At 49.3% G+C, this 27,397-nt stretch overlaps 1 pseudogene across 1 annotated transcript; it reads right to left on the bottom strand.

Annotated features, from left to right (window-relative positions):
- Positions 1-1,576: 1,576 nt before the first annotated feature.
- Positions 1,577-25,725, bottom strand: LOC114607900 (uncharacterized; annotated as a pseudogene). The gene is made up of 4 exons (XR_013390241.1): positions 25,216-25,725; positions 21,253-21,438; positions 3,805-3,984; positions 1,577-1,845 (listed from the first exon to the last, which is right to left on the bottom strand). The product of XR_013390241.1 is annotated as an uncharacterized LOC114607900 (transcript).
- Positions 25,726-27,397: the final 1,672 nt, after the last annotated feature.

Genomic DNA, 27,397 nt, shown 5'->3' with positions numbered 1-27,397 from the left:
AGAGACCAGGGAGGCAGTCAATTCATACCTTTAATACATATATTGGTAACAGCAATGATCACACTGTTAGGCCTCAAATCAGTTGGCAAAGTTCAGTTCCTCCTCCTCCTCTTATAACAAAGAAGGATTCGCAAATAAAAATTATTTTGAAGGGTATATCTCGATCTGAAGTGGCTACATGAGATTTCAGAACTAGGGATCCTCTCTCTTGTGAGTCAGTGTGTTTGGCTGTTAACTAGAAGGTTCGTGGTTTGAGCCACCCAGGTATGAGTCCTGCAACGCAGGGGGTTGGACTAGATGCCTTTGGGGTCCCTTCCAACTCTCCCATTCTATGAATCTATTATTTCTCTCTGTGTGTGTCCCCCTCCCAGCTCCCATTTTAATTTATTTTACTTTATGGAAGATATTATTTTGCACTTACACTTCAGTGTTCTCCATCTTTTACTGCTGCTTTCTTTCCTTTCTTTTTCAATGTAATTTTATTATTATTATTATTATTACAAAGTAATAATCATAAATAGATGGGACACCGGCGGCGCTGTGGGTTAAACCACAGAGCCTAGGGCTTGTCAATCAGAAGGTTGGTGGTTTGAATCCCCGCGACGGTGTGAGCTCCCGTTGCTCGGTCCCTGCTCCTGCCAACCTAGCAGTTCGAAAGCACGTCAAAGTGCAAGTAGATAAATAGGTACCACTCTGGCGGGAAGGTAAACAGCATTTCCGTGCGCTGCTCTGGTTTGCCAGAAGCAGCTTAGTCATGCTGGCCACATGACCCGGAAGCTGTACGCCGGCTCCCTCGGCCAGTAAAGTGAGATGAGCGCCGCAACCCCAGAGTCTGCCACAACTGGACCTAATGGTCAAGGGTCCCTTTACCTTAATAATCATAATAATTTTAATAATCACCACCGAGACCATTCCATTGCAACTATCCAACCTCTCCAAATTTCAACACCTCTTGCGATGGTTTGACCCTTTTCCGTTTTAACAGTACACATTCTACAAACACCCTCCATATCGCCTCAGAATCATTGCTCCTGCATATTCCCCATCTTACCTTAATGGCACATGCCCATTTATCTTTAATAGCTCTATCTCACACCTCTTTATGCCATTCTTCCATTTTATATTCTGCTTGCCCCTTCCACTTCCCGGCTATAATAATACAGTCATACCTCGGGTTGAATATGCTTCATGTTGAGTGTGTTTGAGTTGCGCTCCGTGGCAACCCGGAAGTAACGGAGCGCATTACTTCTGGGTTTCGCCGCTCGCGCATGCACAGATGCTCAAAATGACGTCACATGCATGCACAGAAGCGGCGAAAAGCGATGCACGCGTGCGCAGACATGCCATCGCTAGTTACGTTTGCTTCTGGATGCGAACGGGACTCCGGAACGGATCCCGTTCGCATCCCGAGGTACCACTGTACTGCCGCTTTCTGCCTTCATCCTTGCGAGCTATTTTTAAGCCGCCCCGCTTACGAGGGTGTTTTTAAATTTCTTTTTGGACAAAACGAGGCCACAACTTTTGCAAATGCTTTATTGAGACATAAGAGCTGGAAGAGATGTGCGGAAACTCTCGAAGGGCATACTTTCCGCTCGTTGGGACTTTGCATCGGGATGGAATAGCCTCGGTTGTATCTCCTGGACCAGTCCGTGATTCTTTGGAGACTGGAGAAGGACAGAGAGAAGAGGTTTGGCCCAGGCTACGTTGCTAACAGCGAGATTTCTTGCAGCGACGTTTCCGTCGGTGACGATGAGGGATACTTGCTATTGCATTCCCGCACCCAGGCCTCCACCTCAGAACCCATCTGCCATTGACGCATACGCACTTGGAACAGCTCCACCTTGCCTGCAACAGAAAGAGTGGCAAGGATAGCAAAACATTGGAAAGGTGATGTAAAGGTAAAGGTAAAGGTACCCCTGCCCGTACGGGCCAGTCTTGACAGACTCTGGGGTTGTGCGCCCATCTCACTTAAGAGGCCAGGGGCCAGCGCTGTCCGAAGACACTTCCGGGTCACGTGGCCAGCGTGACAAAGCTGCATCTGGCGAGCCAGCGCAGCACACGGAACGCCGTTTACCTTCCCGCTTGTAAGCGGTCCCTATTTATCTACTTGCACCCAAAGGTGCTTTCGAACTGCTAGGTTGGCAGGCGCTGGGACCGAATGATGGGAGCGCACCCCGCCGCGGGGATTCGAACCGCCGACCTTTCGATCGGCAAGTCCTAGGCGCTGAGGCTTTAACCCACAGCGCCACTAGTAAGGTATAAAAATCACAGTGAGGTTAATTGGAAGTTAAAGGGTATGTAATGTCAAATGAGGTGTTGTTAGTCAGTGTCTATGGTCTGTTTATGTAGTCTTTCTTTCTTTTTACGTTCTATGTAAAATGTTTTGTAATAAAGAATCTTTTTAAAATAAAATAAAAAGTTAAACTAACGAAATGGATAAATTTGGAAATATAAATAAAAAACAAAAATAAAAGAAGGAAAGAAGAAGTTGGTAGAAAGAAGTGAGAGGTAGATGGGGCTCATCCACCTGGGCAGGTAGCCCATCTCAGAGAAGGCAAAGTCCGATCCTAAACCAGACTGCCTCGTTAGGCTACTGCTGTGCGCTGAACATGGGTCTAGCCCTGCACTGAGTTCGGAAGCTGCCTCTAGTATAGAAAACAGCAGCTAGGTGGGGCTCATTGAGACTCTGGCAGGACACAGACCCCTTGGACTAATAATAATAATAATAATAATAATAATAATAATAATAATAATAATTTATTTATACCCCGCCCATCTGGCTGCGTCTCCCCAGCCACCCTGGGCAGCTTCCAACAAAGTATTAAAATACAGTGGTCTGTTAAAGATTAAAAGCTTTCCTAAACAGGGCTGCCTTCAGATGTATTCTAAAAGTATGGTAGTTGTTTTTCTCTTTGACATCTGATGGGAGGGTGTTCCACAGGGCGGGCGCCACCACCGAGAAGGCCCTCTGCCTGGTTCCCTGTAACTTGGCTTCTCGCAGGAAGGGAACCGCCAAAAGACCCTCGGAGCTGGACCTCAGTGTCCGGGCAGAACGATGGGGGTGGAGACGCTCCTTCAGGTTTACTGGCCAGAGTCCGTTAAGGGCTTGAAAGGTCAGCACCAACACTATGAATTGTACTCGGAAATGTACTTGGAGCCAATGTAGGTCTTTCAAGACCGGTGTTATGTGGTCTCGGCGGCCACTCCCAGTCACTAGTCTAGCTGCCACATTCTGGATTAGTTGTAGTTTCCGGGTCACCTTCAAAGGTAGCCCCACGTAGAGCACTTTGCAGTTGTCCAAGCGAGAGATAACCAGAGCATAAGGCGAAACAGCTGCCCAGGTTGCCTTTAAGCCCCCAAGCTGTGCCCAAGTTTCTATTGCAAGGGTAAGATGAAGGTAAAGGGACCCCTGACCATTAGGGCCAGTCGTGGCCGACTCTGGTGTTGCAGCGCACATCTTGCTTTATTGGCTGAGGGAGCCGGCGTACAGCTTCCGGGTCATGTGGCCAGCATGACGAAGCCACTTCTGGCGAACCAGAGCAGAGCACGGAAACGCCGTTTAGCTTCCCGCCAGAGCAGTACCTATTTATCTACTTGCACTTTGAGTGCTTTTGAACTGCTAGGTTGGCAGGAGCAGGGACCGAGCAACGGGAGCTCACCCCGTCGCGGGGATTCGAACCACCAACCTTCTGATCGGCAAGTCCTAGGCTCTGTGGTTTAACCCACAGCACCACCCGCTTGGCGGGTGTAAAGGATATAAAGGACCAAATCATTCGCGTGCCCCAACCAGCTCTCCATCCTCACCTGTGTCTCCTGCTTGGCAGCATCCTCGAGGCCTTCATCGCCTTCCACAAAAATTGCCACTCTTGAATTTGTGTCTTCTGTTGGGGCGGCAGCCCCTCTCAGCACCAAGCCCACCACTAGCCCCAGCAGCAGCCAGACGCACCGCATCACCCTCGAGGCGCTCCGAGGCGCCGCACGACTCTTTGCGTGTGGATTTGGGGAGGGGAGAAGCTCTTGTTGATGGCGGAGGAGGTACGGGGAGAGAATGAGTGCCCAGAGGGAGAGATTTGGAGAGGAATGCGTTCCGCAAGCGGGAAGGAAGTTTCCAAAGCGATCGCTTTGTGCTGGAAAGGGGAACTAAAATCAAGGACTAAGTTGGGTAAGAATCTAGCAGAAGAGGCATGGTACTAGTTTGTTACGGAAATGACAGGGGGGGGCACATCTTTAAAGTTACAATGTTATAAAAGGTCCATGAATAATAATGGCTTGAAGGTCCCAGGCCCTAAGGAAGCCAGACTATCCTCCACCAGGGCCAGGACCTTTTCAGTGGTGGCTCCGACCTGGTGGAATGCTCTGTCCCACGAGACTAGGGCCCTGCAGGACTTGATCTCCTTCTGCAGGGCCTGTAAGACAGAGCTATTCCGCCTGACCTTCAATTTGAATTAGCCTGATCCTCTATTCCCTTTTCCCTTTCTTCTTCTATGAAGAAACCCTTTCTGAGACCCCACATTTAAATTCCTCCCTGGTCTCCTCGCTGGCCATAGTAGGTGATCATGTGAGGTCTACTGACTGGGTGGTTGGTTGGTTGGTTGGTTGGTTGGTTGGTTGGTTGGTTGGTTGGTTTTCCCCCACAAATGACCCCTGAATTTTTGAATTTTATTGATATTGATGATGCTGTTTTATGCTGTTTTTAAGTCACATTTTAATCAATGTTTTATATTTGCTGTTAGCCTCCCTGAGCCCGGTTTTTAAATCAGGAAGGACGGGGTATAAAAAAATATTTATTTTTATTATTATTAAATATTGTGCCTGAACGTATCCTTTTGACTTGACAGCTCAGGGAAGATACCTAGCATTATAAATTCGTACAAAATCCATACTTTAACCGACTCTCCTCATTCCAGTGCCATTTTAACCCTTAAAGAAAGGTGAATTTGGGCTCCACCTCCCTCCATGAACCAGGAAGCAGGAAGTCACGTAGGCTGCAGGAACAGGCAGTGGCGTAGCGTGGGGGGTGCAGGGGGGGCCGGCCGCACCGGGTGCAACATCTGGGGTTAGGGCAAATCCACGGGTTAGGGGGCGCAAATCCACAGGTTAGGAGGCGCAAATCCACGGGTTAGGGGGTGCAAATTACTTGCCTTGCCCCGAGTGCTGACAACCCACGCTACGCCACTGGGAACAGGGCATCCCACCATAATTCCCCAAGCATGAGAGCACACCCATGGCCCCCCCACCCAGGGACTGACCAGGGGGGCAACACTAGGCATCCGCAGAGGCCGTTGAGCAAGTCAGGTGTTCTGAAAGCCCATCTCCAGGCAAGTCCTGAGGGCAAGGAGATGTCAAGAGTTTCCTTGTTCTTTCGGTGATGGGTCCTTAAGAAGTGTTGGGAAAGGTGTCTGATAAAGTGGCCTAATGTTGAACTTGTGTAACCCTTGTATACCCCTCCCCATTTGTGACATGCTAGTGACAAGCCAAGCGGGTGGCGCTGTGGGTTAAACCACTGAGCCTCTTGGGCTTGCCAATCGGAAGGTCGCGGTTCGAATCCCCACGACAGGGTGAGCTCCCGTTGCTCAGTCCCTGCTCCTGCCAACCTACCAGTTCGAAAGCATGTCAAAGTGCAAGTAGATAAATAGGTACCACTCCTGCGGGAAGGTAAACAGCATTTCCGTGCACTGCTCTGGTTCGCCAGAAGCGGCTTAGTCATGCTGGCCACATGATCCAGAAGCTGTACGCTGGCTCCCTCGGCCAATAAAGCGAGATGAGTGCCACAACCCCAGAGTCGGTCATGACTGGACCTAGTGGTCAAGGGTCCCTTTACCTTTATCTTTACCTTGGGTTAAGAACTTAATTTGTTCTGGAGGTCCATTCTTAACCTGAAACTATTCTTAACCTGAGGTACCACTTTAGCTAATGGGGCCTCCTGCTGCTGCCACGCCGCGATTTCTGTTCTCATCCTGAAGCAAAGTTCTTAACTTGAGGTGCTATTTCTGGGTTAGCGGAGTCTGTAACCTGAGGCGGCTGTAACCTGAGGTACCACTGTATACACAGGGATGCAGGTGGGGCTGTGGTCTAAACCACTGAGCCTCTTGGGCTTGCTGATCAGAAAGTTGGCAGTTCGAAACCCTGCGACATAGTGAGTTCCCATTGCTCGGTCCCTGCTCCTGCCAACCTAGCAGTTCGAAAGCACGTCAAAGTGCAAGTAGATAAATAGGTACCACTCTGGTACTAAGTGGCTTAGTCCTGCTGGCCACATGACCCGGAAGCTGTACGCCGGCTCCCTCAGCCAGTAAACTGAGATGAGCGCCGCAACCCCAGAGTCGTTCGCGACTGGACTTAACTGTCAGGGGTCCTTTACCTTTTTTTAGTGATGTAGTGATGATGTATCAATGATGCTGCTCTAATTGTATTCTGGGGCAAAGAGGGAAGTTTTAAAAGAGGGTGTCACTCTGTGCTCAGGGTTCTTACTCTAAGGTTACCCCCGTTTCCCTCGATTTACAAATCAGTCCCCATACAAAATCCATTGAAGTTGAAAAGTGTCCCCGGATTCATTGAAAAAAATCTGATAACCTTATCTTACTCCTGTGGGGACCTGTTGCGCAACAATAAAGATCATGGTCTCCTGACTGCTGTTTTGCTCCAAATTGCTTGCCTGGACCTTCCCCTTGGGAGCACGCCCGCCCTGGGCAGCGCGGGAATATGCTCTGCCACTACTTAATGGCACATGTTAAGTAAAGGTAAAGGGACTCCTGACCATTAGGTCCAGTTGTGGCCGATCTGGGGTTGTGGCGCTCATCTCGCTTTATTGGCCGAGGGCAGTGGCGTAGCGTGGGTTGTCAGCACCCGGGGCAAGGCAAGTAATTTGCGCCCCCTAACCCGTGGATTTGCGCCCCCTAACCCGTGGATTTGCACCACCTAACCTGTGGATTTGCCCTAACCCCAGATGTTGCGCCCGGTGCGGCCGGCCCCCCCTGCACCCCCCACGCTACGCCACTGGCCAAGGGAGCCGGCGCACAGCTTCTGAGTCATGTGGCCAGCATGACTAAGCTGCTTCTGGCGAACCAGAACAGCGCACGGAAATGCCGTTTACCTTTCCGCCAGAGCGGTACCTATTTATCTACTTGCACTTTGACATGCTTTCAAACTGCTAGGTTGGCAGGCGCTGGGACCGAGCAACGGGAGCTCACCCTGTCGCGGGGATTCGAACCGCCGACCTTCCGATCGGCAAGCCCTAGGCTCTGTGGTTTAACCCCCAGCGCCACCCGCGTCCCTATGACACATATTGATTTATCTTTAATAGCTATATCCCACACCTCTTTATGCAATTCTTCCAATTTATATTCCGCCTGCCTCTTCCACTTCCCAGCTATAAGAATACGGCTGCTTTCTGCCTTCATCCTTGCGAGCTGTTTTTAAGCTGCCCCGCTTACGAGGGTGTTTTTAAATTTATTTTCAGACAAAACAAAGCCACCGACTTTTGCAAATGCTTTATTGAGACATAAGAGCTGGAAGAACTGTGAGAAACCTCTGCAAGAGCTGACTCTTCGCTCGTTGAGACTTTGCATCTGGGTGGAATATCCTCGGTTGCATCTCCTGGACCAGTCCATGATTCTTTGGAGACTGGAGGGGGACAGAGAGAAGAGGGGCTGCCAAGGGTATGTTGCTAACAGGGAGTGTTCTTGCAGCGACCTTTCCATGCCTCATGTTTAGGGATACCTCCTTTCCATGCATCATGTTCAGGGATACCTCCTGCTATGGTACTGCCGCATCCAGGCCTCCAGGTCAGAACCCATGTGCCATTGACGCATACGCACTCGGAACAGGTGCTCCTTGCCTGCAACAGAAAGAGCCAAGGTTGGCAATGAGGATAATAATAATAATAATAATAATAATAATAATAATAATAATATATACCTCGCCCATCTGGCTGAGTTTCCCCAGCAACTCTGGGCGGCTCCCAATCAAGTGTTAAAAACAATACAGCATTAAGAAGTTCAAGTTCAAGTTTATTAAATTTGTGAGGTCCATGCCTTTACACAAAATACCATAAAACATTATTGAAAGATAGACAATAAAATTATAAAAGTAAGCTAAAATTCATGCCATGCTGTCCCAGCAAGGAAACTACCCAAAAAAACCCACCATTCAGGAAAGAAGATACAGCAACAGGTTAAGAGAGCAATGGGAGGGACCTCACCGTTTCCTCCAGGAACCGTACTCTAGTTTTCATAGCCTTCACCACAAAGACCGCTACCACGTGAGAAATCCGTGGATCAGCGTCCACCAGTAAAAACTTTACTTGGTCCTCAGAGTTGACTATTGATTTGGGAATAATTTGTAACATCGCATCCCTGAAGGCCGAATAGATGGGACAATACAACATGTAATGTGTGAGATCCTCTTTGGTTCTCATATGACAAGGACATATACGCTGCTCTACTGGGATTTTTGCATATCTGCCTGACAGATAGGCCGTAGGAATGGTTTGAAAACGGGCCATGGTGAAGGCTCTCCGAAGGGTGGGATTGGTGATATTCGCCAAGTAATTGGCGCAGGTTTTGACTGTTTTCAGTCGGGGAAACCAGTGGGAGGACCCTGGGTTCTGTATTTTTGTGATATCTAGCAAAGCGTCTCTCTCCAGGATCCATTCCCGAACTTTGTCCGGGCTCCACAGTTTGAGGATATTAAACTCCGGTAGGGTGTATCTAACCAGGATCTCAGATAGGTTTTGACGCCAAGTGGTGTTCTTTTGAAGAGATACAAAGGCTTCTTTGGCCAATAAGGTGTTTGAAGTGTTTGCAAGGTTGATGTAAAATCGTAGGAATCTTAAGTGGGCCCTGGCAGACACAGAGGGTAAACCAACCTCCACCCTCAAGAAAGCTGCTGGGGTTCCTTGAGGAAGGCCTAGAATCCTCTTGAGATAATAATTTTGCAAAATTTCAAGCCGTTCCAACAGCCTCTGGTTCCACCCCCAGAGTTCTATCCCATATAACATCTGGGGAATAGCTTTCCCAACAAAAGCTCTTAATGCCGGGATCACCAATTGTCCTCCCCGGGTATGAAAGAAATTAAGCAGGACACCAATTGTTCTTCGTGTTAGGATGGTTACAGCCTTAAAGTGGGCTAGCCAACTAGATGTAGCCTGGAATGTGACACCCAGATATTTAAAAATCACATGTTCGTCTAAAGACCATCTAAAGGTGTGGCGAGCTCTAGTGAACACCACAATTTTTGTTTTGTCATAGTTTATCTTTAGTGAGTTATGGGAACAGTAGGCTGCAATCCCCTCCAGCATGTACAGCATTAAGTATTAAAAACTTCCCTGAACAGGGCTGCCTTCAGATGTCTTTTAAAGAGAAGATAGCTGCTTATTTTCTTCACATCTGAAGGGAGGGCGTTCCACAGGGCGGGCGCCACTACTGAGAAGGCCCTGTGCCTGGTTCCCTGTAACCTCACTTCTCGCAGGGAGGGAACCACCAGTAGGCCCACGGCCTCAGTGTCCGGGCTGAACGATAGGGGTGGAGACGCTGCTTCAGGTATACTGGGCCTTTGAGGCCATTTAAGGCTGTCAAGGTCAGCATCAACACTTTGAATTGTGCTCGGAAACGTACTGGGAGCCAGTGTAGGTCTTTCAAGACAGGTGTTATATGGTCTTGGTGGCCGCTACCAGTCACCAGTCTAGCTGCCGCATTCTGGATTAGTTGTAGTTTCCGGGTCACCTTCAAAGGTAGCCCCACGTAGAGCGCATTGCAGTAGTCCAAGCAGGAGATAACCAGAGCATGCACCTCTGGCGAGACAGTCTGCGGGCAGGGAGGGTCTCATCCTGCGTACCAGATGGAGCTGGTAGACAGCTGCCCTGGACACAGAATTGACCTGCGCCTCTATGGACAGCTGTGAGTCCAGAATGACTCCCAGGCTGCGCACTCCCAGGATAGGGTGAAAACAGTGTGACCAGCAACGGGTATGGGGTCTGAGCCCCCTAAGCAGGGCCAGTGACAGGTTCGTTGAAGGATCCATTCAAGTTGGCACGCTCTCCTCCACAGGTGGTTTTTAACCAGAGGTTGGGTGGCTATTTTAGCCATCATTTTAGGGGGTGAATCTTTGCAAATTTCGTCACTGAGTGGCCTTCAAAATGTGGCTTATTTGGGTATGAGGCATTCAAATCTATTCTTATTTTTGTGACTGGGCAACAAAAGCTTCCCTAAACAGAGCTGCCTTCAGATGTCTTCTAAAAGACAGATAGTTGTTTATTTCCTTGACATCTGGTGGGAGGGTGTTCCACAAGGCAGGCACCACCACCAAGAAGGCCCTCTGCCTGGTTCCCTGTAACCTCACTTCTCACAGGGAGGGAACCGCCAAAAGGACCTCGGAGCTGGACCTCAGTGTCCGGGCTGAATGATGGGGCTGGAGACGCTCCTGCCTTCTAAATTTGATGCAGAAGCATATTAACTGCTTTCGGAAAACCAAAGAATTTTAATGTTGCCTTCTTGAAATGTCAGGCAGTGCTAAACAATAATAGCAGCAATCAATAATAATAATATGATTGCAAATAGTTGGCAATCATGTTTAGTGATTTCTGTTCAGGTTTACACACATTGTGCTTGCCCAGCAAGACCAAATCACGTTCCTTTCACCAAAATACCTTTTGTATTCCCAAGCCGGGATAGAACTTTTTAGCACCTTTCATTTTGGGAAGCTAAAAGCTGAAAAATGTGACATGACCTATGAGCCAGCCGGGGATTCTTTAGCTGCGATTCCTGCATCGCGGGGACTTGGGCTAGATGCAGGGCCAGTCCACACATGAGGCAAGGCGAGGTAACTGCCTCAGGCGGCAGAATCCACAGGGGCTGTGATGGCCTGGGAATCGGATTCGGAGGCTGAACCTGAGGAATCCCAGGCTGCACAGGATTCCCTGTCTCCAGAACCAGCTGAGCCAGGACTGGGGCCTGAGCCTGAAGGGTCCTCACCTGTGCTGGATCCTCAGGTGCAGGCATCAGTTGAGTCTGCTCTGGCTCCTGAGGTGATGGAGGACCCATTGCCTGCAGGTGCGCCACTCTCAGCCCCGTCAGTGGAAGCTGAGGTTGCCTCTGGGTCCGGTAACCCTCCAGCCTCTCCTGAGCTGCAGAGGCTCAGGGCAGAGAGGCAGAGGGAACTAAGTTCCCGCAGGAGGAGTGCTTGCATCCAGGCCAGGAGAGGCGAGTCACCTGTGGAGGGGGCCGCCCTATGCCTCAGAGGAGATAAAGGCCAGCCTGCCCAGTCCCAGGTGGCGGGAGCAACATCGTTGGTTACCTGTTCCTGCCGGCACCCTGTCTGGCTTTCTGCCAGAGTTCCTGACCAGACCCGACTCCCTGCCTTGGACCCCGCTTTAGACTCGGACTGGACACAGACCACGCTGCACGGTAACACACACACACACACACACACCCCGGAACCAGCACAGGGGCAGAAGATACAGCCTTCAAGGAATTCATCACTTGGTGCAGGAGCCGCCGGCAGTGGCGTAGCAAGGTGAGGTGGTACCCGGTGCAAAAAAATAATAATTGTCAACCCCCCGCATTGAAATTCCCCCTTCTTCCCTCCAACTCCCACCCCCCCCCTTCAGAGAAAGCCTTGCAGGCAGCTATCTGATGTATTTCCCGCCTTCTCCCCCCTCTCCCTCTATCAGATAGCTGCCTGTGCAGCTTTCTTTGAGGGGGGTGGAGGGAGGGAGGAAGGGGGAGAGGGCAGGATATACACCAGATAGCGGCCTGCAGGGCGATCGGCCCGCATCTTGCAGGGGGTTGGACTAGATGACCCTCGGGTCCCTTCTGTTATGCACTGAAGTTCTCACCCTGGGCCAGCAGGGGGGTACTGTAGATAGTTTTCACTCAGGTCCACATATGCAAATAAGGAGTGACGTTCATTGATTGGATAGTTACAGAAAGTGGTTACTGTTGCATTGTAGTGGAGCTCTATATAAGCAGGCTGGCTGAACCCTTCAGTTCTGTCCTGGCCTGTGAATAAACAAGAGCTGTTTGAAGAATCGTTGTGTCGTCTGATATGTTCACCCACAACTTAACACCTTCCAATTCTACGATTCTATGATTCTACAATAGCTGGCATATGTGAACAAGCCACAGTTTCCTCAATCCATATGTAATGTTTTGGGTTTTTTTATCATCATCATCATCAAACCTTTATTGGCATCACCGGCAGAATAAATAGGCCAGTGTGATCTCGCCGCCATTTCAACAGTACAGTATTTTTAAATTTTATTTTATTTTATCTATTTCATAGGATTGATATACTGCTTAGGGGTAAACCCTCAAAGCAGCTTACGAAATGAGCATATGAAATGAGAAATGAGAAATATTATAAAGTAAAAACCCAGCTGTTTAAAACATCCAGAGAAATAGTTGAAATCAACGATAAGCTGAAAACCAATTAAAACACAGGCTAGCCTTCTACATATCTTTGTGGGCTCACCCGGAAATATAGTGTTTTTAACAGGTGCTTTTGATGCTTTTGAATTACAGTGCTGGAGGAGACTCTTGAGAGTCCCATGGACTGCAAGAAGATCCAGCCTATCCATTCTGAAGGAAATCAGCCCTGAGTGCTCACTGGAAGGACAGATCCTGAAGCTGAGGCTCCAATACTTTGGCCACCTCATGAGAAGAGAAGACTCCCTGGGAAAGACCCTGATGTTGGGAAAGATGGAGGGCACAAGGAGAAGGGGACGACAGAGGACGAGATGGCTGGACAGTGTTCTCGAAGCTACAAACATGAGTTTGACCAAACTGCGGGAGGCAGTGGAAGACAGGAGTGCCTGGCGTGCTCTGGTCCAGGGGGTCACGAAGAGTCGGGCACGACTAAACGACTAAACAGCAACAACAGGTGCAGAAAGAGAACAGTGAAGACACCTTTCTGATTTCAACAGGCAGGGAGTTCTGAAGTGTGGGTGCGGCCAAACAAAAAGATTCTTAGAAATGCGGAATGAACATTATGTGGCTCTTGCAACAGCGCCAGGAATCTTAGAGGAAATTCCCAGGTGAATCATCCAGCCATACAACTCCGCGAGGGAATTGCCCAACACCCTTGCTGGTTGCAGAGACCAGGAAGGATCGCACGAGAATCGGAAGCTGCCTTAATATACAGAGTCAGTTATACTAATGTAAAAATCTCTGTACAAAGCTTAAAAGATATGCATTAAACATTTGCCCCTTTTTTAAAAAATTCAAAGACCTTGGTTGGTTGGTTTTTTTGCAGGATTACAAGGAAACACAAATGAGAACTCTTTGGGTTTGGTCAGCCAATCAGCTACAAATCCACCTAACAGTTACCATATTTTTCACCCTATAGGGCGCACCTAGTTTTTTCGGGGGGAATAAAGGGGGGGATTATTTTTTTCCCCAGCTGCAGCGCTGGGGTGGGGGAAGCTGAGCTTCCCCCGACCCAGCCCCCAGAACAGGCTGCTATCCGCTGCACGCCCCGTGCTTTGGGCTGCAGGCTGCTCTCCGCAAGCCTTGGGAACCTGGCGGGAGTTCCCACCGGGCTCCCAACGCTTGCAGATAGCTTCCTGAAGCCTGCATTCGCCCCATAGGACGCACACACATTTCCCCTTCATTTTTGGAGGGGGAAAAGTGTGTCCTATAGGGCGAAAAATACAGTACCTTGTCCCTTCCAACTTCACTTGGAAAGTCTGGTCTGGAGTCAGTGCTGGGTTACCCAAAAGGCAGGCTGACATAAGAGGCGCCTGCAGGATCAGCCCCATGGACCTGATCCTGGGCCTTTCTCCGTGTGTGGCAGAGCCTTCCGGGTCTGCAATGATTTCCTTTTCACCTGTGGAGTTGTACCACTCTATGATTCATTCACCTGGGAACTTCCTCCAGGATTCCTGGCACTGTGGAATTCACATTGTCCCAGGTGCCGCCTAATATTCATTCTGCATTTGTAAAGGATCAATATTTACCTTAGTGTGGCCGCACCCAGACATTTCCTGCCGATTGACATCAGTCTGGCACCTTCACTAAATTGTTTTCAGCGCCTCTTTAAAACATTTTTTTGTCTGGACAGGACTACCCTAGATACCTAGACAGAGGGCCTTCTCGGTAGTGGCACCCACCCTGTGGAACACCCTCCCTTCAGATGTGAAGGAAATAAGCAGTTATGCTATCTTCAAAAGACATCTGAAGGCAGCCCTGTTTAGGGAAGTTTTTAATATTTAATGCTGTACTGTTTTTAACATTTGATTGGGAGCCGCCCAGAGTGGCTGGGGAGACTCAGACAGATGGGTGGGGTATAAATAAATTATATTATTATTATTATTATTATTATTATTATTTAGAATGTTTAGCTTACTGTTCATTTTAATCATTCCCCGAAGATTTTAAGCAGCTGCTTTTCACTGTTCTTATCGGAAATTTTGTAGTTTCGTTCTTTTCATAAACTACTTTGGATTTTTAATTTTTTTTAAGTAATTACAATCAGGCGGCGTGTAATTTCTTTTGGACTAAATAAATAAATGACATATCGATCGACGGAACTGCCAGCGGAGTTTGATCTCCGGTGATTCATTCGCACATGGCCAGTCGCCACAAGAGGGAGATGTTTACCCAAATCCTTCAGCTTATTCAGCCATCTAATCTTTCCCGTTCTTAATCCTTTCAGTTTAGCGCCAGAGATGTGGGACTGAATCTGTTTGGTGGGCTGGATTATTATCTCCCCGCCTCCCCCCCCCCAAGATGGGCAGATGGGCGGGGCCACACACCTGCCAATCACCTGACATCACAATGCCGCCAGGTCACCTGCGTCTCCCTGCGCTGCAGATCAGCTGACGTTTGCGTCTGCCGGAGTACCGGGTGAGTCCCATGGGCCCAGCTGTGATCTTCCCTGCCCCACACGTGGCATCAGGGGCAGGGCAAGTTAGTGTGGCTTGGCCAAATGGCCTCAGGAGCCCAATGGACCGAATTAAGTTTATGGGGTGGAGGATCCCCATACAGAAAGGTGCCAGGGCCAAGCTCTGCTTGATGCTGTGACCCCCCTCTCCCAGAATCATAGAACTGTAGAGTTGGAGTCGAGTAAGATTGTCTTCCATAAACACGTTTTTAACAATGAGTCCGTAAGTGACTGTGGAGGCCAATTCTGGATCCACACGTTCTTCCACAGTGGGGACATTGGTTCCCGGGCAGGAGTTGATCACAGTGTGGATTTGCCAAGCGTGCCTTCCTCTTAGCACGTTTCTCCCTTGCGTCCTGAGTTCGAGTGTCTTCAAAGCCCATGACACCTTTGGTAAAGGCTGGTTTCCAATTGGAGGGCTCGCAGGCCAGTGTTTCCCAGTTGTCGGTGTTTATACTACATCTTTTAAGATTTGCCTTGAGTGAATCTTTAAACCTCTTCTGTTGACCACCAGCATTACGCTTTCCATTTTTAAGTTCGGAACAGAGTACAGTGGTACCTCGGGTTACGTACTTAATTCGTTCTGGAGGTCCGTTCTTAAACTGTTCTTAACCTGAAACACCACTTTAGCTAATGGGGCCTTGTTTGTCTAATGGATTTAGCTAATGGAGCACAATTTCTGTTCTCATCCTCAAGCAAAGTTCTTAACCCGAGGTACTATTTCTGGGTTAGCGGAGTCTGTAACCTGAAGCGTATGTAACCTGAAGCGTATGTAACCCGAGGTACCACTGTAGTTGCTTTGGAAGACGATAATTAGGCATCAGCACAGCATAGAACCTGTAATGGTTTTTGGAAGGAAACTGACCATTGGACGATGTTCCCAAGGGTACAGACGATTGGTCCTACTGCTCAGGTTCATACAACTGCCAATACTAAATCATCCCTTATTACTTTTGTCATACAGTAAGCCCGCAACTTACACAAAGGTTCGTTTCCCCCCCAAAAAAACTTGAAGTCAGGAAGACCAAAAACGGAGCCGTTTTTTTAAAAAGTAAAAAAACCACCAGCAAATTGTTGTTGTTGTTACTGAATTTATATACCACCCTATACCCGGGGGTCTCAAGGCAATTCACAGAATAAAATCAAGATATAAAACCACCAAATACCTAACAAGAATAAAAACAACCACCAAATAGCCCCCGGCCCCCCTCCAAAAAAAACCAACATATTTTAAAAGGGCATAGGATGTTAAATTGGATCAACCAAAGGCCTGGTTAAAAAGGAAGGTTTTTGCTTGGTGCCTAAAGATGTATAATGAAGCCACCAGGCGAACTTCCCTGGGAAGAGCATTCCACAGAGGGGGAGCCACTGCAGAAAAGGCCCTGTTTTCTTGTTGCCACCTTCCGGACCTCTCAAGGAGGAGGCACACGAAGGAGGGTCTCAGAAGATGATCTCAGGGTCCGGGTAGGTTCATATGGGGAGAGGGGATCCTTGAGGTGTTGGGGTGCTGAGCTGCTTAAGGCTTTATAGGTTGCAGGCTTTCTGTACTCCTCCCCAACTTAGTTGCTGCCTTTGTTCCCCTTTCCAGCTCCCCTAGGCAAAGGTGATGTTTTGGGGAACTTCCTTGGTCCTTAAAGCCCTGCTCCTGGTTTTCATTCTCTCCCTGCAATTCCTCCTCCACAAACAGGAGCTTCTCCCCTCCCAAATCCGGACGCGAAGAGTCGTGTGGCGCCTCGGAGCACCTCGCGGGCGATGCGGTGCTTCTCGCTGCTGGCGTTAGTGGTGGGCTTGGTGCTGAGAGGGGCTGCCACCCCACCAGAAGACACAAATTCAAGAGGGGTAGGCGATGGAGGCCCCAAGGATGCAGCCAAGCAGGAGGCACAGGTGAGGGCACAGAGCAGATGAGCAGGCTCTCTGGGGCACCAAGTTGTTCGAAATAGAAACTTGGACCTGACTTTCTAGCTCATAGTCAGCCTGGGCCACTGTTTCACCTAGGTGAGATGTTTGTGTCCTGCCAGGGCCTCACTGAGCACCCATTTAGCTGTTGCACTCTGTACTAGAGGCAGCTTCTGAACCAAGCACGGGGCAGCCCCAAGTACAGCGCATTGCAGTAATCTTGTTGGTATCTGTCTGTCTTGAGGGAGGGAAGGAGTCCTTCACTAGTACTCAGCATCCTAAGGCACTTGCCAGGACACCAACACCTGCCCTGGGACCCCTTCCTTCCCCCCTCCACCTCTGGCTTGGCATCCTGAGCAGGCAGGTAAGCCATTCTAATGATTTCCCACAATGCCCATGACTTAGCATCAGTGTGGCGCATTGTGGGAAACCGAAAGCAGGGCTAGGCTCGGCTTCTCAGTTCTGCCGCTGCAACCAGAGAACCACATCTGGGGGCCACAAACAGAAGACAAATGGCCCTCCTTGAACCTGACCCTCATTGGGGACTCGGAAATCCCACCCCTTGACTGACCACCTGGCCTCTTCCCATTCTCTTTTTCTCCATATTTTTATTAAATCTCCAAAAATATTCCAAACTCTCTCTCTCTCTCTCTCTCTCTCTGTGTGTGTGTGTGTGTGTTATTGACTTCCCACCCCTCCTTTCCTAATGTTTGTTTTTTACTCCTTTTTGCTGTTTTACAACACGTTTTAATTTTCTAAACCCCACTGTCATTAATTCTTTCAATAATCCACTGCTTATATTTCAATATAAGCGGGCAGCGGGCCTTCTCAGTAGTGGCTCCCGCCCTGAGGAACACCCTCCCATAAGATGTCAAGGAAATAAACCACTATCTGACTTTTAGAAGACATCTGAAGGCAGCTCTGTTTTGGGAAGTTTTTTATGTTTGATGTTTTATTGTATTTTTAATATTCTGTTGGGACCCACCCAGAGTGGCTGCGGAAACCCAGGCAGCTGGGCGGGATATAAGTAATAAATTTATTATTATTATTATTATTATTATTATTATTATTATTATTATTATTATCTCCTGCCAGAGACTTCATGTATTAATGATAATTTGATAGATAATCCACCCGTGGTCTCCATTCTCCCTTAAACACTTTGCCATTACGTCCCCTTCATTTCTGCAGTCCATCCCACCATTTCAGCATAGCCCATCAGTTTCCTAAGCCATTCCTCCTCAGTGGGTCCTTCCCCTTCCGTGCATATCAAGTTCTAGCTCAGCAATAGGCAAACTCGGCCCTCCAGCTTTTTTTGGGACTACAACTCCCATCATCCCTGTTAGCTAGGGATGATGGGAGTTGTAGTCCCAAAACAGCTGGAGGGCCGAGTTTGCCTACGCCTGTTCCAGCGGCTGTTGGCGGCCTCTTCCCCTTCTCACTGCCTCCCACGGATCTTTCCGCTGCAGGAAGCGAAGGTGATCCACGGCATGTGCTATGTGGCCAGATGCGTCAAAGGGCACTGGGACGTCAGGTGGAAGACCGGGTGCAGGACCAGTTTGATCCATCCCCATCGCCTTCATCCGCCAAGAGGCGCTTGCAACCATCATGGCAGCTAGCAAGGCGTCCTTTGTAGCCTCTCTTCTCTCCCCCAAACCAGCCTTCTAAGACGCGCACAAACCGGTCCGGGAAATGCGAACGAGAGCGGCCAATCTTGGCGCAAAAGCGCTGCAACACCAGAACGTTGCTTCTCCATCTATTGGAGAGGTTCGCCACGACGCTTCCTTTTAAAACTCGCCAAGCACACTTTGCGCAGATACTGCCTCCCACGGAATCAGACCATCGGTCCACAAAGTTCAATGCTTTCTACACGGACGGGCGGTGAGGGAGCCCAGCCTCAGACCCACCCAGGATTGAGTTAAGCATCTTCCAGCTTCGGCTACGAGGGGACCTGCCTGCTGCCAATACCCACCAGCTGTTTCCCCCAGCAGCAACAGAAGGAGCACGAGCGACGCTATTCCACATTTTTCGTTCATTTTTGCCTAGGTACTTTCGTTCTGTGTCTGCTTAGGTTTCGTTCAGACGTACGTGTGCCTTGTTACTTTTCTGCATTAATAAACCCTTGCCCGTAAGAGTGCTTGCTGCCTTTGGATCCTTAAAAGAACCAGGCAAAAAACAAGAACACCACCAGCAAATCCCTGCATTCCCAAAGATGCTAGGTTGGTTCAGCCTTCCTACTGATGCGGGATTTCTGTTGGGGTCATTATCTGGGAGGCCAGTGCCACAAGAATGTGGACTGCCACAAAACTGGTGAGAAATAGCTTACCAGGAACCGAGTCGCTGAAACAACTCCAGGTAAGGCGCGAGGAGGGCTCTTCACGTACAGTAAGAAAATAGGATTGAGTAAGGGTTTTCAAGGGATGCAGGTGGCGCTGTGGGTTAAACCACAGAGCCTAGGACTTGCCGATCAGAAGGTCGGCAGTTCGAATCCCTGCAACGGGGTGAGCTCCCGTTGCTCGGTCCCTGCTCCTGCCAACCTAGCAGTTCAAAAGCACGTCAGAGTGCAAGTAGATAAATAGGTGCCGCTCTGGTGGGAGGGTAAACGGCGTTTCCGTGCACGGCTCTGGTTCACCAGAAGCGGTTTAGTCATGCTGGCCACATGACCTGGAAGCTGTACGCTGGCTCCCTCAGCCAATAAAGTGAGATGAGCGCCGCAACCCCAGAGTCAGCCACAAATAGACCTAATGGTTAGGGGTCCCTTTACCTTTAAGGGTTTTCAAGGGCTGTGGCTGCATGAGAGATAGCGTCAAGTACAGGAGTTCCCCTCTCCCTTCTGGTGGCTTACCAATAAGAATTAACGAGCATCTGGTAGATTTATAGTCCTTTTATTGCATTATGTTACAAGCACAAACAAGCAACCCTGGAGATCAGTTGCCTACTCTGACTCCTGCCCACTTCCACAGCAAGAAGCGTGCCAACGACAAGTCCCTCCCCCCCACGTCTCCTTTGTTCTCTGACACGCTCGAACCTCCAAGTTCGGGGGGAGGGAGGGGGTTCCCCCTACTCTCAATTGATGTCTTGCCCAGCTGCTCCCTCCCTTCTGGTTGCTTAGCTACTATCTCGTAGCTGGGCAGCTCCTCCCTCAACTGTGCAGCTTGTGTCTGCCTGTCTCTCTGCTTCTGGATACGCTAGAAGCAGGGCTTGGAGACCCCAGCCTATGGAATTGTATCAATCCTTCTGTTAATAGTGTTTTATCATGGCGCGGCAGTTCGTCTTCCTATTGATCAGTGGCGCATGCATTTTAACATCCCATGACATGCGGCACACCCCACCTCCGCCCTGTGCGCCACAATTTAATTCTGCAGTTCAGCAATGCAGAAGAGACGGCTTTCACCACTCACCGGTCATTGCTTCATGACACAGAGGTAATCGGGGCAAGCGAGTTGTTCCATCATCCGTGCAATTAGCAAAAAAATTCTTTTCTAATTAGGGCAATGAGGGGGAGGTTTGCGATTTACCCAGGTTGAGAGTGCTGCAAGGGCAAAGGGATATACACACACACACACACACACACACACACACACACACACACACCACCTTTCTGCAAGGTCCTGATCCAGATTAGTGGATCCAATCCGGTGCATTGACACAAGGTAACACACAAGTAATGCCTTGCCAGTAATAGTGTTTATTGCTATAAAATTAGAAGCTCCATATAACAAGACAATGAAACACAGAATTGTAGAGATGGAAAGGGACCCCGAGGGTCATCTAGTCCAACCCCCCCTTCAATGCAGGAATCTCAGCAAAAGCATCCATGACAGGCAGGCATCCAAAAAACCTTAGAAACCTACAAGAAAGTACAGTCTGCAATCTCCCGAAGATGGTTATCACTGACTGTGAGATAATCTAGAAAGAGAGAATATTCCTTCGCTGCCCTTCTCCGGCGGTGGCTGAAGTCAAGAAAGGGATCTAAGCATCTAAAAAGGCCCGTCCGGTCTAGCATCCTTTCCCCACTGTGGCCGCTCTGGCGCTCATTTTGGGAAGTTCTCCAGAGCGTGACAGCAACTCTCCTCGTTTGCGATTCTCAGAAACTGATGTTCAGAGGCAATCTGCCTCCGACACGGTGTGTGTGTGTGTGTGTGTGTGTGTGTGTGTGTGTGTGTGTGTAACGTAGCCTTAGTCAACATAGCCTTAACTACCAGGAGCAATTACAGATAGGTAGCCGTGTTGGTCTGCCATAGTCAAAACAAAACAAAATTCCTTCCAGTAGCACCTTAAAGACCAACTAAGTTAGTTCTTGGTATGAGCTTTCGTGTGCATGCACACTTCTTCAGATACACTGAAACAGGTACAAACACTGAAACAGATACACTGAAACAGGTACCAGGAGCAAGTTACAGAAATGCAGGCATGCGGATCCAGTGTGGGCTTGAAAAAGCTTAGGGTGCTACAGAGCTAAGGGTCCACTGGAAACAGTCAGTGGGGGGAGGCGGAGAGGGTGGGGACCGGCTGACTTCCGTTCCCATGTCTTGCTGTTGTATTGCAATGCACGGTGCTTGTCACATTGCCGAGCGGGCCGAACACTCCAGGCCTTGGGGTCGGGGGCTCTTCCCTCCTACTTTCCCGTATCCACTTTTTCCACCAGGCTTTAGCGACCCGTGCACCCTGATAGACAAAAGATGCCGAGAATTAAGAGGGAAGGTAAGAGGCAGAATGAAATTCCTCCGCCAGGTTCTCCCAGGAAACCCATAGTTGGAATCAGAATTCCAGACAGTGAATTTAATAATAATAATAATAATAATAATAATAATAATAATAATAATAATACAGCCATACCTCGAGTTGCAAACGCTGCGGGTTGCGCATTTTCGGGTTACGGACCGTGCCGAACCCGGAAGTACCGGAGTGGGTTACTTCCGGGTTTCGGCGCTTGCGCATGCGCAGAAACACAATATGGTGTCATGCGCATGCGCAGATGTGGTGTGGCAGGTTGCGAACGTGCCTCCCGCATGGATCACGTTCACGACCCGAGGTATGACTGTAATAAATTTTCATTTATACCCCGCCCTCCCTGGCCAGGGCGGGGCTCCGGGCAGCTAACACTGAATATAAAACGTAATAGAAAATAATACAATAAAACGTAATAGAAAAAAAGTAAAAAGAAACAGTTAACTAAAATACAGTTTAAAATGCAGCCTCATTTTAGTAGTAGCCCATAAATCAAGACCATAAAGGGAGGAAACATCAGGTATTCACCCGAGCCAACTATCCATGCTGGGCCTACTTGGGCCAGCAAAAAAGCCAAGGGAAAATTTATATACCAACTCAACTCGCCGTGTTTGGAGGAGGAGGAATTTGCTGCCTATGATCCCAAGAACACCATCCCCACCGTCAAACATGGAGGGGGACAAAAGACCACCTGAGATGTGTGCAAACCTGGTGGCCACCGACAAGAAACGTCTGACCTCTGTAATGGCCAACAAGAGTTTTGCCACCAAGTACTAAGTCATCTTTTGCAAAGGGATCAAATACTTATTCCACTCGTTATAATGCACATCAATCTCTGCCTTTAGCCTTCTGGGTTTCTGGGGGGGTTTTCCTGTTGTCATTCTCTGTCTCTCACAGCTACAGTGGTGCCCCGCAAGACGAATGCCTCGCAAGACAGAAAACCCGCTAGACGAAAGGGTTTTCCATTTTGGAGGTGCTTCGCAAAACGAATTTCCTATGGGCTTGCTTCACAAGACGAAAATGTTTTGCGAGTTCCTGCAGGGTTTTTTTCCCTCCCCCCCCCTTTTTCCCAAGCCGCTAAACCGCTTAACAGCTGATCCGCTAAGCCGCTTAACAGCTGATCCGCTAAGCCGCTAAGCACCTGATCCGCTAAGCCGCTTAACAGCTGATCGCTAAGCCGCTTATCAGCTGATCCGCTAAACCGCTTATCAGCTGATCCGCTAAGCCGCTAAGCCGCTTATCAGCTGATCCGCTAAGCCAGTGTTTCCCAACCGGTGTTCCGCGGCACACTAGTGTGCCGCGAGACGTTGCCTGGTGTGCCGTGGGAGGGAGGCGGGCGAGTCGGGCGGCGAGAGGCGGGGCGGCGGCGGCGAGGATCCGCGTCAAGCCGGGGGCGGCTCCGCGGTGGTGGTGCCGAGGTTTCTCTCTCCATTCTCCCCTCACACACACACACAGGAAATAACACAGGATCAGCTGACAGGACCTGGCCAATGGGGCGGCGGCGGGGCAGCACACGCAAAAGGGAGGAGCGCGAGACAGCGGACGAGGAGGAGGCCGGCATGTCCGGGCAGCAGCAGCAACAACAGCAGCAGCAACTCCCGGCGACGGCTCCTCAAGCCCCGGGCAACCCTACTCCCTCACCGGCCTCGGCCGCCCTCCTGCTCCACCCGCCGCCGCCTCCCCCGCCGCCGCCGGCCACCTCGGCCCCGCCGCCGCCCCTCCTCCGCCCGCTATCGCCGCCACCACCACAACAGCCGCCGCCGCCTCAGCTGGGCCCATGCCTGCCGGGAGCGGCGGCGGCAGCAGCAGCAGCAGCGCCCCGGCGCCCTTCCCTCCCGGCGTGACGCTGCGCGCTGACGTCACGGGGTGCCTCAAGATTTTTTTCATCAAACAAGTGTGCCTTTGCCCAAAAAAGGTTGGGAAACACTGCGCTAAGCCCGCTAAGCCGCTAATAGCGCTAAGCCGCTAATGGGCTTGCTTCGCAAGATGAAAAAAACGCAAGATGAAGAGACTCGCGGAACGGATTCTTTTCGTCTTGAGAGGCACCACTGTATAATAAACCTACTATTAAAATTACGGGCTGGTCATTTCTTTGTCAGAGGGCAGACGGGCAAATTTAGCAGGGGATCAAATACTTTCCCCCCTCGCTGTACCATGCCCACAACCAAAATGCCACAAATAACAGAAGCCTATTCCTGGACCACAATGGCACTTTGGAAACCAACCCACAGATTTTCATCATTGAAAGAGGTCCACCATCTGTTCTTTTTTCAGCCTTTTGCTGTGTTGAACAGCAAAGCCCGATCGGTAAAAATATTGCTACATGTCACGCCGAACTCTGAGTGGTCCAAGATGCCGCCATCTCCCTTGGAGAGATCGTAATAATAATAATAATAATTATTATTATTATTATTATTATTATTATTTATTTGTACCCCACCCATCTGGCTGGGTTTCCCCAGCCACTCTGGGCGGCTTCCAACACAGATTAAAAATACATCAAAATATCACACATTAAAAACTTCCCTAGCAGGGCTGCCTTCAGATGTCTTCTAAATGTCAGGTAGTTGTTCTTCTCTTTGACATCTGGTGGGAGGGCGTTCCACAGGGCAGGCGCCACTACCGAGAAGGCCCTCTGCCTGGTTCCCTGTAGCTTTGCTTCTCGCAGGGAGGGAACCGCCAGAAGGCCCTGGGCACTGGACTTCAGTGTCCGGGCAGAATGATGGGGGTGGAGGTAAGAAGGTAAGAGGCTGCTGGATCAGGCCGATGGCTCATCTAGTCCAGCATCCTGTTCTCAGAGTGGCCTGTGGGAAGCCAAAAACCAGGATTCGAACACAAGATCCCTCAACCCTCCAGCGGGCTCTGGCAACTGGGTTCAGAAGCGTTTTGCTTCCGATTGTGGAGGCAAAGTAGAGCCGTTATGAATGTAAAGAAACTGAAGGTACATTCTTTCACCTTTGGTGGACATGCCCAAGGATTAAGGCTTTCTGGGAGATGATATATAATGAAATGAAAAAGGTATTTAAATATACCTTCTTGAAGAAACCAGAGGCCTTTCTCCTGGGCATCGTGGGCCAATTGGTGCCAAAGAAGGATAGAACTTTATGTATGCAACAACAGCAGCAAGAATACTCATCGCAAAGTATTGGAAGACACAAGATCTACCCACCCTGGAAGAATGGCAGATGAAGGTGATGGACTATATGGAACTGGCGGAAATGACCAGGGAGAAGAGTCGGTGGAAGAAGATTGGAAGAAATTTAAAGACTATTTACAGAAATACTGCAAAATTAATGAATGTTAGAATGATGTTGGATTGAAGTTAAGTGGTTTTTAGCAGTAATGTTATAAAGATGTGCAAAAATGGATTGTTAACAGGTGATAATCTAAAGTTATCATATATTAAGATCAAAGATTAGGATAAAAACAAAGAGGGAAAGGATTTGCTGAACCACCTAATTGCACTGGAATACAAAAAAGGGAGGTGTGAGGAGGTCTGGGGAACAAACAAATGAAAGATAAGATACGGAAAGATTGAATTGTTTTTAACTGTTTTTACTTTGTATTTTTTCTTTTTTCTTTTTGTAATATTTTGAAAACTTTAATAAAAATCTTTAAAAAAAAAAAAAAAGTAGAGCCGTTATGGCTAGCAACCACCGATAGCCGAGATCTTAACCCTGAAGTCTCTCCTTCAGATACATCGCCAAGACTTACCTGCTGGCGCTCAAGGTGGGCTTCTTCCTTCTCAGGTGCATCTTCCGAAGTTGGTCCTCCTTCTCTGGCCGGCACTTCAGCCTCAGAGATGGCAGCCACCACCAGGGTGACGCCGACAATCAGGGAAAGCAACCACGGACCTCGCATCATTCCCGGGATGTGTGCTTCGGTGGCTGAGCGTCTTGTCTTCTGAGAACAAGGCAGGTCCCGAGCGCTTTTTAAGGCACTGCTCTGGACTTCCCGCAGGAAATTCCTTCTTTGGGGAGGCGAGCAGGAAACGGGCTTTGCATGCAACCTGTCGACATCTACGTTTCCCGGAGTTTACCCAACCAGGTTGCCTCACCAGCTAACAGCAGCCACTTCCTGGCCAAGCCCATTTTGCAACCTGTGTGTTTCGCTCGAGCCTTTGTTCACTTTAGTTGCGGTTACACCCAAACTTTTCCCCAAGAAAGTACATGGCTTTCCCTCTGCCAACTTTTTCCTCCCTGCAAAGTAGGTTAAGGTAAAGGTAAAGGACCATTAGGTCCAGTCATGGCCGACTCTGGGGTTGCGGTGCTCATCTCGCTTTATTGGCCGAGGCAGCCAGCGTACAGCTTCCAGGTCATGTGGCCAGCATGACTAAGCCACTTCTGGCGAACCAGAGCAGCACACAGAAATGACGTTTACATTCCCGCCGGATTGGTACCTATTTATCTACTTGCATTGTGACGTGCTTTCGAACTGCTAGGTGGGCAGGAGCAGGGACCGAACAACGGGAGCTCACCCCGTCGCAAGGATTCGAACCGCCGACCTTCTGATCAGCAGGTCCTAGGCTCTGTGGTTTAACCCACAGCGCCACCCGCGTCCCCTGCAAAGTAGGTTAGGCTGGGAAAAATATTTGGAGAGGTGCTGTCCCTATGACTCTGGCCAAACAACAAGTTCTTCTTCGGTGCTTGGCCTTATTCTGTCACTACTCCAGAAATATACTGGATGCTGCAATCGGTTTCTTGCCACTTTGTTGCTCGGTAGAGATCCTGTTATAATATACAGTGGAACCTCGGCTCCCGAACGCCTTGGGAGCTGAACGTTCTGGCTCACGAAAGAACGAAAACCAGAAGTAATTGTTCTGGTTTTCAAACGTGATTTGGAAGCCAAACACCCGGCCCGGCTTCCAATTGGCTTCAGGAAGCTGCTGCAGCCAATCAGAAGCCATGCCTTGGCTCCCGAACTGTTTTGGGAATCGAACAGACTCCCAGAATGGATTAAGTTTGGGAACCAAGGTTCCACCGTACAAGGTGGCCAAATTTTGTGCTGCAGCAATCAAATTACAACATGCAACGATTAGCTCCCAGAATTAGTAGTATATATATCGACCGATGGGAAACTTCTAGGTCAGAAGGGTTTCTGGACAGTTAAATGACCCCCTAGAACTGTGGGGGTTTTTATGTATATGCAATGTTATATCATTTTATCTTGTCCTGGGCTTTTAAATTTTGTAATCAGTGAGAGCTGGACCATAAAGAAGGCTGATCGCCGAAGAATGGATGCTTTTGAATCATGGTGCTGGAGGAGACTCTTGAGAGTCCCATGGACTGCAAGAAGATCAAACCTCTCCATTCTGAAGGAAATCAGCCCTGAGTTCTGGAAGGACAGATCCTGAAGCTGAGGCTCCAATAGTTTGGCCACCTCATGAGAAGAGAAGACTCCCTGGAAAAGACCGTGATGTTGGGAAAGATGGAGGGCACAAGGAGAAGGGGACGACAGAGGACCCGATGGTTGGACAGTGTTCTCGAAGCTACCAGCATGAGTTTGACCAAACTGCGGGAGGCAGTGGAAGACAGAAGTACCTGGCATGCTCTGGTCCAGGGGGTCACGAAGAGGCAGACACGACTAAACGACTAAACAACAACAACAATCGGTGTTTTCGTCTTGATACTGGTCATTGACCTTACTTAATAAAACGACTTGACCTGAGAGGCAGATAGCGTCTTGGCTCAACCACACCTTCACCTGCCAGACAGAATGTCTGCCTGATATCTTGTGGCTCAGTGGACTGACTGGCAGGCCTAATCCAGCTTCCCAAAGCTATTCTCCTCTCCAGAAAAATTCCATGCATGAAATGCTGTGTCAGATGGTGCATCTCCCAGTTGGGTTTTTAATTTAATTACTCAGGAACGTGAAAGAAAATACAAGGCAGTATGGA

This window comes from Podarcis muralis, chromosome 12 (genome assembly GCF_964188315.1).
Source record: "Podarcis muralis chromosome 12, rPodMur119.hap1.1, whole genome shotgun sequence".
NCBI classification, from domain to species: domain Eukaryota; kingdom Metazoa; phylum Chordata; class Lepidosauria; order Squamata; family Lacertidae; genus Podarcis; species Podarcis muralis.
This window is presented reverse-complemented; position numbering and strand designations above follow the sequence as displayed.